Source organism: Rhinopithecus bieti, unplaced genomic scaffold, assembly GCF_001698545.2.
Source record: "Rhinopithecus bieti isolate Rb0 unplaced genomic scaffold, ASM169854v2 scaffold_50752, whole genome shotgun sequence".
NCBI lineage: Eukaryota > Metazoa > Chordata > Mammalia > Primates > Cercopithecidae > Rhinopithecus > Rhinopithecus bieti.
In genome coordinates, this window is record NW_016820054.1 from 363,972 (window position 1) to 376,281 (window position 12,310).

The 12,310-nt window shown below is 44.4% G+C and overlaps 1 pseudogene; it reads left to right on the plus strand.

The window, feature by feature from the left end:
- The first annotated feature begins 1,221 nt into the window (after positions 1–1,221).
- On the plus strand, positions 1,222–1,690 carry LOC108520140 (V-type proton ATPase subunit G 1 pseudogene; annotated as a pseudogene).
- The last annotated feature ends 10,620 nt before the right edge of the window (positions 1,691–12,310 follow it).

Sequence of the window (12,310 nt, forward strand, 5' to 3'; positions counted from 1 at the left end):
AATGCTGTTCCAAATGTATTAATTATGTAATAGCTGTTTTAAGTCAGACAATTTTAAAATAACTTGAATCTAATAGGTTTCTTCTATTTCTAAAACTCTCTAACATAGATTCAAGGATAAAACTGATAAATTGATTAGACATTTTATATTATGAGTTCAGTAATGTTGTTAAAAAGTATGTTCATCTAAGGTTAGGAGCATTGTCAGAAAGAGAATGCGTTCTGTAGTAAATTTGTGAAACAATAGTTTTGGAATCGCCTTACTTAGCGTTCCGGTGGTTTAAAATTAGTTTATATTGTAAATATCACTTACTAGGCTTGTAGAATAAAGTGTTACTGTTTTTCTTTTTTTCCCATAATGCGAATTTATTTATTTTTGGAGGAAATTACTTTTGTTGCACTCTTCACCTACTTACGATAAGTAATCCTAGAATGTTTGAAAAAAGCTCCTTTTGTTGTGTAATAAAGCAGTTGCTATTCTCGTTCCATTTATTTAAGGTCACTTTTTTTTTGACTTGCTGGAGAAAATATTTGTTCAATTATTGACGAATATTTATTGAACACCTGCTCTGTGCCATGTATTCCCGTGTCAGGTGCTGGCTATATGTTGGTGAATAAAACAGACTTTCTCCTTACAGAAATTGTGTCTAGTGAGCACAGGAGTAAATTCTGTGAGCGTTATGATGGAGAGTCAAACTGAGCACTTTTAGATTTGCCAACATGTAACATGTTGTTCTTACCAATTTCTTTTAGTAAAATAAATGTTAGTGCACAAAGGTAATCTAGGTTTTAATGTATATTCAGAAATATCTATTTTTATGAGTTAAGAGTATCTGCACAGACACAGCAAATAATTTATAGTAGGCATCAGATATAAATAGTATAAAAGTAAATGAAATGTTTTCCAGAGCTTGATCTAGTTTCTGATTTGATATTTTAATAACATAGGTAAAATATCACTTTATAAAGAAGAATTGTTCCACACTATAGAAACTTCCCTAACACGTTTAAAATAACTTCTTGAAAAAATACCAACACCATCTTTAATCTGAAGGAAATCTGATTGTCCAAATACATCTGTTAAGATTTAACATATGAATAGGTAACACACTGTGTTATAATGTCTTATAAGACATATTTTAAAGATTTTTAAAATACTTCATGTGCTCACTTTGTGCTATACCTTCTAAAATTTTTGCTGTGTGGTGTTTGACTTACTTGTAAGAAATGAGAGGTGGCAGGGCGCAGGTGCAGACTGTAGTTGGGTGGGTCAGCTGAGCCCAAGGTCCTTTGAACTGATTTAGGCCACTTGCCTTGGTCTCAGAATCACCACTGTCATGGCCAGTCAGTTGCAAGGGATCCAGCAGCTAATGCAGGTTAAGAAGCAGGCCGTTGAGAAGGTGTCAGAGGCCTGCAGCCAAAAGAACCAGAGGTTGAAGCAGGCCAAAGTGGCAGTTCAGGCTGAAATTGAATAGTGCCACCTGCAGAGGGAGAAAGAGTTCAAGGCTAAGGAAGCTGTGGCACTGGGATCCCAAGGCAGCTGCAGCACGGAAGTGGAGGAGACCCAGGATAAAACGACCATCCTCCAGACCTACTTTCAGCAGAACAGGGAAGAGGGCACAGATAACCTCTTGGCCTTTGTCTGCGACAACCAGCCAGAAATCCGTGGAAACTATGGCATAAATAGATAGAAGGAGAAGCGCCTGTTCTGTGGACTGGCATTTTAGCTGCCCTCATGGAATAAGAAACTTTAGCAAAGCCCTAGTTATATTCTAATAAGAAGGCATTTAATTATTTCTGTATGTTGTATAGTTGGTCCCTTCACTTTATGGAGAGCAGCAAATCCAGTTTCTTGCGCAGACATAGAACTAAATGTGTCATCCTTTTACTTCATGTTTCTTAGGAACATGGTTCCTGCTGGTTATGTGCTGTCTGTTTTCCTATGCCTTTTGGCTCAAGCAACATATAGCAATGTTGAGTTTTTCTTTTTTAAATCTAGTAAAACAACAACAACAAAAAATCTTTGAAGAAAGGAAGGGATTAAATATTTTTCCTCTAATGCTTTCTTGAAGGTCAATGAAAAAGTGGTAAATAGTTATTTGTAACCTGTGTGAAGCAGCAGCCAGCCCTAAGGAGTCCATTCCTTCCAAGGCTTAGAACAGTGACTACTGCTTTAATTGCTTGGGCTGCTGTTAGTTTCTCTTAATCAAAATTGCTATATGATAGAATTCATGTTATTACTTGGTGTACTAAAAATAATTTGAAAGTAAAGACTCTTTGTTGTGCAAGAAAGGAAGAAATGAGAGGCAAAGTGTTAAAATAGAAAAAATGTTTTTATGAGAGAGTTAACATTTTAATGGCAACTGTATGTCAATTAAATTAAACCATCACTTAAAATATTCATTAGAATAATAAAATAACAAAGTTCATAATTAATAAAATACAATATATATATTTTTAAAATTCATATTAGAATTTCTGTCAGTGTTTGAACATTAATATTTATAGTTTGTACATTTTCACCTTCCAAGGTTTAAAATGAGAACCACACTACATCACAAAAGGTAACTAATAAACACTTCACAATTGTGTGAATATCCACTCACTCTCACTCTCTTACCACTGTTAATTTTTTCCTCGCTGTGATTTACAATGAAGTGTGCCCCACTCATATCTCAGCAAAGTTTCAGACATTATGGATTCATCACATGTATATTCTTTGCAAATATTCTTCTGTCAAAAGACTTGATAACCATTATGTACATTACAAAAACAAATTTTACATAAATTATATGGCATACTTTTATCTTTGTAATTGAAATGACACAAACTAATTTACACCAAAATTGGCAATAAGACCCAGTTGGAATATTTATTTCCTTTAAACTCCTTACCCTTTTTCTAGCATGAGTCCTTAATGTAAATGTTATATATTCCAAACTATTTAACATTAGTAAGCACCTTATACAAGTAAAAATTCTGTTCAAAAGTAAGACATAGCTGTAGTAATGTGTTGCGGGAAGTCAGGGATCCCAAACGGAGGGACTGGCTGAAGCCACGGCAGAGGAACATAAATTGTGAAGATTTCATGGATATTTATTAGTTCCCCAAATTAATACTCTTATAATTTCTTATACCTGTCTTTAGTGCAATCTCTGAACATAAATTGTGCAGATTTCATGGGACACTTATCACTTCCCCAATCAATACCCTTGTGATTTTCTATGCCTGCCTTTAATCTCTTAATCACGTCATCTTCTTTGTAAGCTGAGGAGGATATATGTCGCCTCAGGACCCTGTGATGATTGCGTTAACTGCACAAATTGTTTGTAGAGCATGTGTGTTTGAACAATATGAAATCTGGGCATCTTGAAAAAAGAGCAGGATAACAGCGATGTTCAGGGAACAAGGGAGATGGCCTTGGAGTCTGACCGCAGGTGAGCCAGATGGAACAGAGCCATATTTCTCTTCTTTCAAAGGCAAATAGGAGAAATATCACTGAATTCTTTCTCTCAGCAAGGAACATCCCTGAGAAAGAGGGATGCACCCTTGAGGGTAGGTCTATAGACGGCCCCCTTAAGGCAGTCTCCTGTAGCACTCCCAGGCTTATTAGGACAAGAAAATTCCCGCCTAATAAATTTTGGTCAGACAGGTTGTCTGCTCTCAAACCCTGTCTCCTGATAAGATGTTATCAATGACAATGCACGCCCGAAACTTCATTAGCAATTTTAATTTTGCCCCATCTGGTGGTTCTATGATCTCACCCTGCCTCTATTTGCTTTGTGATATTTTATTACCTTGTGAAGTATGTGATCTCTGTGACCCACACCCTATTCACGCACTCCCTCCCCTTTTGAAAATCGATAATAAATCTTGCTGGTTTTACGGCTGGGGGAGCATCATGGAACCTGCCGACATATGATGTCTCCCTCGGAAACCCAGCTTTAAATTTCTCTCTCTTGTGCTCTTTCCCTTTATTTCTCAAACCAGCCGAGATGCCTAGGAAATATAAAAGAATCCATGATAAATATTGGGGGTGGGGTTCCCCCAATAGTAATGTTTCCAATAGAAATAAAATTCCTGCATTTCTGTGGTTATAAATTGGTATGACAAATACTGTAGAGGAAAACATTCTTATGATACAAAATTTAAAATATCAGAAAGAATTTTTAAATTTAAAACATCCACATGAACAAATAAGATATTCAAAATGAAACTACTGAAAGAGAGAGAGAGAGAAATTCTAATTACCTGCCAGCCCCCAAGTTCTCCCTTTGCCAATGTGACTATTGGAGAAAGTTCTACACTGTGCAGAAATCAGGGGACCACACAGGCTCTGGCACAACACAAGCTGGGCTCAGAAAAGGAGTGAGGGCATGCCAGGAGCCAGAGGGAAATCGACTTCAGAATTTTGCATCCTCTCTCCTTGACACAAGACATAAGTTTTCTGAGCAGAGCTGGGTGTTAAGTAGGCAGACAATGTGGGTGACAGAGAGGCATCAAGATAGCTACAGGGGGGCTGCCAGGGTCCCTGGCAGAGTCACACACACAGCCAGCAGCCACAAGTGGCTTCCAGTCAATATTTTAGAGTTTCATGGTGAGTATCAGGGTCTGAGGTCACTACGCTGCAGGTATCCCTGGGGGTACCTTTGCATTAAGGTTTCCCACATAATTTAAGAGGGAGTAACAGGAGCTGCCAGTCATGAGCGCCTCATAGTAGCTTAGGCTTCTGTCCTGCAGGGACCCCGCCCTTTCCTCTGACTTCTTGTCTGTAACGAGATGCTTGTGTTGATTTGGAATGGGAGCCAGACACTGGGTGCTTCCCTGACATTTGCTGGTCTCTAGCTAAGAGGTTGAGGGAGCCCACACTTTAGAACAAAAGAAGAGCAGTACAGAAGCAACTTTTTAAAAAATATGCCCAGTTGAGAGATCTGCCTCCACCTACATCCTTCAGTGGGGTGTATGCCATCCTCCTGCTTTTCCATGTCACACTGAAAAAGTGCTATTAATGGAGAGGACGGAGACAATGATGATTTATTTAGGAAGTGTGCATCTCAACACTGACACATTGAGGAGAATCCTTCTGGAGCTTGTATCTCAGAGAATGCCTGCCTCTGCATCACCACAATGCACACTCACCATTTACTTTCAAAGAAAATGGAAACAGATCCAGAAAGCCCCAATGAGCTGTTCCATTTAAGAAGAGGGAGTTTAAATCACAGTAACTCAAAACATCGTTTCTGGGTTTATTGTGGGCCCAGGAATAACAGAACAGGTTTTTCTACCTGTACCAGGGCCACAGTCTCCAAAAGATTTGCAATCCACTCTTAAATTTGGGGTGCTGGGGACAGGTCATGTGTGTGTTGGTTGTGAGAGGGGCACAATACTGCATGCTTTTTAGAGTATACTCTCATGGCCCATCCAAGGCTTACCACTAGGCATGTTACCCAATTCTTTAACATCCACAATGATGAACAGATGTTAGCTCTACACCCTGAGGTTTCAATGTCCATCATGATGATCCATGAGAAGGAACTTATTTCCTCTGCAGCACAAGTTGAGGTGTCTGGATGACAACCAATGATATTAAGAGATGCTGTGGACATGATGCCAGTCTGGCCTTTCCTGGGCCCATTGGAAGGATTAGGCAGATGTTTAGGGCCAGCCCTCACCCAGCACAAAGCCACAAAAGATCTTTATGCTTCTTCTGGCCTGACTAGGTCAGAGCCTACTAAGGGTTACAGACATTGAGGGGAAGCAAAACAAGCAATAAAAACAAATCACAGTACAGTACACTGAGAAATCACACGTGTTCACATGCACAGCCACTCGAGAATCGCAAACAACAACACCTAGAGAAGACACCAGGATTAACGTGCTTTGCTCATATCTGTTCATCAAACAAAAAACGTTATCATGCATAACATAATTGGAAGTTAGGCTGGGCATGCGGTGGCTCAGCGCCTGTAATCCCAGTACTTTGGGAGGCCGAGGTGGGCGGATCACAAGGTCAGGAGATGGAGACCATCCTGTCTAACACGGTGAAACCCTGTCTCTACTAAAAATACAAAAAAATTAGCCGGTCGTGGCAGCCCGCACCTGTAGTCCCAGCTAAGCGGGAGGCTGAGGCAGGAGAATGGCCTGAACCCGGGAAGGAGAGCTTGCAGTGAGCCGAGGTCACGTCACTGCACTCCAGCCTGGGACACAGAGCGAGACTCCGTCTCAAAAATAAATATATAAATAAATAAATAAATAAAAATAAAGTTAACAGTAACATTTCGGGTCAGGGGCTGGGGGAAGGATAGCATTGGGAGAAATACCTAATGTAAAGGACGAGTTGATGGGTGTGGCAAACCAACATGGTACATGTATACCTATGTAACAAACCTGCACGTTGTGCACATGTACCCTAGAACTTAAAGTATAATAATAATACAAAAAATAAAAAGAAAAAAGAAAAAAAACTGTAACATTTCATACTACCACAGGGTTGTGATACGCAAATTTAAAATATTTAAACAGAAAGCTTTACAAAATAATCCTATTACATAAGCATTATTCACATAGAATTATACAAGTAAATTACACAATATATACATTTTTTATTTTATTATTATTATTATTATTTGAGTGGGAGTCTTGCTCTGTCACCCAGGCTGGAGTGCAGTGGCGCAATCTCGGCTCATTGCAAGCTCCGCCTCCCGGGTTCACGCCATTCTCCTGCCTCAGCCTCCCGAGTAGCTGGGACTACAGGCGCCCAACACCACGCCTGGCTAATTTTTTGAAATTATACAATATTTAAGCAGCAGCAACATATGCTGAAATTTAAGTCAAAGTGAAGCTTGGTTGTGGCACAGAGATCAATGCACAAATAAGGAGAGGCCCCACTGCAGCCTCCACACTCTGGGGCAGGAGTGGAGAAGCCCCAGATCATACTACTTTACATCCTTCCTTCCTATATTACACGTATATTACACCTCTTAAATATTTGTGGAAATGTTTAACAAAATAATACAATCAGTTACAGCAACAATGTACTGCTATACTGGCTCAAGGTATCTTTACCGTAACTACAAGCAGTTCACTCCAAGCAGTCTGGAAAGATGTGGGGGCAGGGGTTTCCAATCTTTGACCTCTTTACTTTAGATTTTTTTTTTTTTTTTTGGGGGGGGGGGGTGGAGTTTCGCTCTTGTTGCCCAGGCTGGAGTGCAATGGCACAATCTCAGCTCACTGCAACCTCCCCCTCCCAGGTTCAAGCGATTCTCCTGCTTCAGCCTCCCGAGTAGCTGGGATTACAGGCGCTCGCCATCGTGCCTGGCTAACTTGGTGTTTTTAGTAGAGACGGGGGTTTCACCATTTTGCCCAGGCTGGTCTCGAACTCCTGACGTCAGGTGAACCACCTGCCTCGGCCTCCAAAAGTGCTGGGATTACAGATGTGAGCCACCGCGCCCTCCCTGCTTCACATTTTAATCACCCTCAGTTGGAGCTGCTTCCCTGGGGCCTCTCCTCTCACTCCACATCCTGCAGCTGTATGACTTCTATCTTCAAATCCGTCCTCTCACCCTGGACCTGGAAAGGCACGTGAGGACCCACGAACACCCCGTGGTCAGTCCCAGAGTAGCCCTCTTGGCCTGTGCAGAGCCCCGCTTAGGGATCCTGCGTGGGCCCGGGGACAGGCGGAGGGTGCACAGTGACAGTCACGGAAGCGGATGCCATCACAGAGGTGATGGAGGACGCTACAGGGCTCAGGCAGCTCGGCTCTGGTCGGGGTTGACAGACCAGCTGCTGGGGCAGCCGCGTCCGGGGTCAGACCCTGAGCCTTCCACTGCCACATTGCGCGGGTCCCAAGGTCTCTGAGCGAGGGCGAGACCCAGCGAGCCTGTCCTGCGCTTTCCCTGCGGCTCCAGCTTTCCATACCCGACCTCCGCCCCGCGCCGCGGCCCCTCAGCGCAGAAAGAGCCAGCACATTCCTGCGGTCCCGCGGGTGGCGTGGGCTCCCTCGGCCCCTCCCGGTCTAGGGCACCTACGGAGCCGCCGCCGCGGGGTACGAGGGGGCCCGGCGGGTCCCAGTGCTGCCGCTGCTCCTGAGGTGGTAGCTCCCAGCGGTGGTGGCTCCAGGAGATGGAGGTTCCGGGCGGTGACGGTTCCCGGCGGCCCTAGCGGCTCCTGGAGGTGGCGGCTCCCAGGAGATGGAGGCTTCCGGCGGTGGCGGCTCCCGGCTGTGGCAGCTCCCAGCGGTGGCGGCTCCTGGAAATGGAGGATCCCGGCAGTGCCGGCTTCCGGGGTGGCGGCTCCCAGAGCTGCTGCTGGGTCCGCTGGGTTTGGGCTGCTGGGTCCGGGGTGCTGTGTGGCCCGGCCTCCGCTTTCCTGTGCTCCTCCACAACCCACGGAACCACCCGGTCTCCGAGCGGGGCTGCTCTGGCTCCTGGACCCTGGGACTCTGCTCTGTGTGTGCAGCGGGCAGCGGGCAGCGGCTGCAGCGGTTGCAGCGGCTGCAGCGGCTCCATGATTGAGTAGATGAGACGGAAGAAGAAAAAAAGAACTCCCTTCATTTGGAGAAAGAAGGAGAAGGAGGGGAAAGGGAGACAGCAAGCGAAAGAGGAAAAGGCTATTTTTTTTTTATGCAATTTTTTAAAACTTCAGAATGTTTGTTATTCTACTTTCATTAAAATGATGAACTTCCAATGTATCTAAAAGAAAACAACCACAAAACTCAGCAAATAATACAGGAGGTAATTTGAACAAATGGTGAAGTATTTTCTAACCTGAGGAAAGTAATAAAAATTTTGACGACAAGTAGATAGGTTCTACCGGCCCATTTCATTATTTTATTATTGTGTATTTGTATGTGTTTTCCCTTGAGGTGGTGCGCAGGTGGGTGTCAGCAGAGGAGACAGCACAAGACCCTCAGATGCCAGAAGCAGGGATTGGTAAATGTGAAACACCAGTCACTGTCACCATGCAGAGGTGGCTGTGCCCTCCCTGTGTCAGGCTCTGTGCTGGCAGTGGTGGCCCTGGTGCCCTTTTAGGGTTCTGCCTGCACTCTGCACTCCACTCAGTCAGCCCCATCTTCTAGAACTGAGAGTCATCTCCTTCTGCACTGGAGCAAGCAGCAGAGTCCTGTGGACACTGTGGCCTGGGCCGCCAGCTCCTGGGAGAAGCCCCATACAGTGACGCCTGCTGTTTCCCATGGTGTGCAGGGGTCTCTGTGGGAGCTCTTGTTCCAGGTCTGGCCTGGCGGCCTCCCTTACTACTCTGGGCTACTGTCTGAGGCTGAGGGTGAGCACTCCCATTCAGGAGATGGACGGAGCCTGGTGCAGCCCAGGGCCCCTACCCCCCAGGGAAATGAGGCCCAAGCCTACTGTCTGATCCCCTCTAGGATCCCTAGACCCACTCTCCCCTCTTGTCACTAAGGCCAGAATAAGGGAAAACTTCTGCAGGCACTTCTCCTTCCTGGAGCAAGGATCTGAGACCTTCGCTGAATTGGTAGCTTTTATCCCCCCAATATTTATGCTTAACTATTAAGATAAATCATCTCAGCCCGGTCATTGCCACACAGGCAGGAAGCTCAGGTGGAAAATATTCTGGTCATCCCATGTATCTGGGCATGTGACCTTGATGTGTATTTGTGTCCATGTCTCAGGGCAAGTTGTGGGTTAGGGGAGTAGTCAGCATGTAACCCAGGGAAAAGGTGCGGAGGTTTGTGGAGTCAAAGAGGAAACTCATGCACATTAGTGCTCTTTATCTATACCCAAGGCAGCCTGTGAAGTCTGCAGGTTCTGAGACCATCTTCAAGTGGATCAGTAACGTTCCCCAGGATGGACAACTGGGACACCACAAAGGAAAAGACAGGAGGAACGTGCAGACTTTAGCACAGGCTACACAGTGAAAGTACACCCGCCCATGCCCCAGGATGCTGAAAGCACTATGAGTGTCGTTCAGTGTCCTCAGGGCTGAGTGGAAAGAGCACAGACCACCTTTGCTCTGCTGGCACCACAACAATCAGCACAGAAGGCTTCCATAACCAAATGTGTGGGGATTTTTCCCTCCCACAAAGCAAGCCATCAATTTTATAGAGGACCCCACCTGGGTGTCCTCTAACTCAACTCAGTTCTGATACTATCTACATGAAGATGGGGTCAGATCTTACAGCTTGAGGGCTCTTTCACCAAGACTGTGCCCCACTTCTTATGCCAATCACAAGTACAGTTTGCTTCATCTGTGCTTCTGACCAAAGACCTATAAATTGAAGATCCCGCAACCCCTCCTTGGCTTCAATTAATTTGCTAGAACGGCTTGAGGAACTCAGGAGAATACTTAGTTAAATTCACTGGTTTATTATAAAGGATATAACCAAGGACACAGATGAAAAGGTGTGTAGGGCGAGGTATGGGAAGAGGTGCACCACCATCCAGTAACCTTCATGTGTTCAGTCCCCCAGAAGCTCTCCCAATCCAACCCTCTTTGGGTTTTTATGGAGGCCTCATCACACAAGCTTGATGGAGTAAACTACTGGCCACTGGTGATTAATCTGCAGCCTCTCTTCCCTCCATGGAGACTGGGAGACAAGGCTGAAAGTCCCAATCCTCTAACCCTGCCTTGGTCTTTCCGGTGACCAGCCCCCGTCCAGAAGCTACCTAGGGACTGCCGGCCATCAGTCATCTTGGTGACATACAAAAAGGCATCACTTTGGTGATTCTAAATGTTTTAGGAGTTGTATGACGGGAAATGGGGTCAAAGACCAAATTCATAATTTATAATATCACAGGGATGGAAAAGGAACAGGAGACTGAGGATTTCTAGGCCACACTAATCCCTGTTACGACAGATGTGGAATCCCAGTCCGCAGGAGGCAGGAGGCTGAGAGGTGAGACAAAACCTGTGAAAATCAGAGATGGAGGCAGGTCTCAGTTTCTTGTGACTGAAGTGGGGCTCTCACTTGTATTGACAAACTAAATAAAAATACACACCCTTAAAACAAAGAACACATCTGAGTATACATCCAAAAGAATGGAAATTAGGATCTTGCAGAAATATTGACACACTCTTATTCAATGCAGTATTAATCACAGTTTCAAAGACAGGGAGACACTGTAAGGTCCACTGATCAATGAATGTTTACAGAAAATGTGGTGTATAGATGCAATGGGATACTATTCAAATTCATAGAGAATTAAATCTTGCCATACACTACAACATGGATAACACGGGAGGACATTATGCTGAGTGAAATAAGTCAGTTACAGGAGGAGAAATACTGCCTGGCTCCATTTGTGTGAGGTCTCTATCATAGTCAGCCTAACAGCAGTGGAGTAGAATGCCAGGGGCAGGGGGAGAAGGAAATGGGGAGTCGCTGTTCAAGGGCTATGAAGCTTCAGTTATGCAAGATAAGTAAGTTCTAGAGATGTGCTGTGCAACACTGTACTTGCAGTTTACAATGCTGTATAATGTACTTAAAATTTTGTTAAGAGGGTAGATCTCATGTTAAGAGATCTCATGTTAAGTGTTCTTATTAAAATGGAAAAAAAAGGCCAGGTGCAGTGGCTCACGCCTGTAATCCCAGCACTTTTGAGAGGCCGTGGCGGTGGATCACAAGGCCAAGAGATCGAGACCATCCTGGCCAACATGGTGAAACCCCATCTCTACTAAAAATACAAAAAATTAGCTGGGTGTGGTGGCGGGCGCCTGTAGTCCCAGCTACTCGGGAAGCTGAGGCAGGAGAATCATTTGAACTGGGAGGCGGAGGTTATAGTGAGCCAAGATTGTGCCACTGTACTCCAGCCTGGTGACAGAGCGAGACTCTGACTCAAAAAAAAAGGAAAAAAAGGCAATAAAAAACCTTAAAAATAACAGGATGGAAAAAACATACCATGAAACCACTTACAGAAAGTTGCTGTGGTTATATTAGTGGTACTAGGAAGTGCAGAAATCCTCAGCCCTTTGTTTGTATTGGGAAAAAGATTTCAGCCAAGAGACAAGTTAACCAAAAAATAGGGAATTTATTGAAGGAAGATCAGGAGCAGAAAGTCTATGTGGCAGGACAGTACTTTGAAAGGTGCAGTTGATGAATGCATACTGCTTTTTCTCGGTACTGGGGCAGGTAAAGAAAGACCCTTTCCTGCATCTGTGTTGTGAGTAGCTCATTATCCACCCTGTAGAGCCATGAAGGTCAGGGCCATTTGCGAGCACAGAACCTACATTTTCTTTGTATGATGATTCCACATGCACATATGAGTCACTGCTGGTCACTGAGTGAGGCAGCATCCTTACTCTCAGTGACCTTGTTAGTAAGCTCTCCTGGGATTTCACAG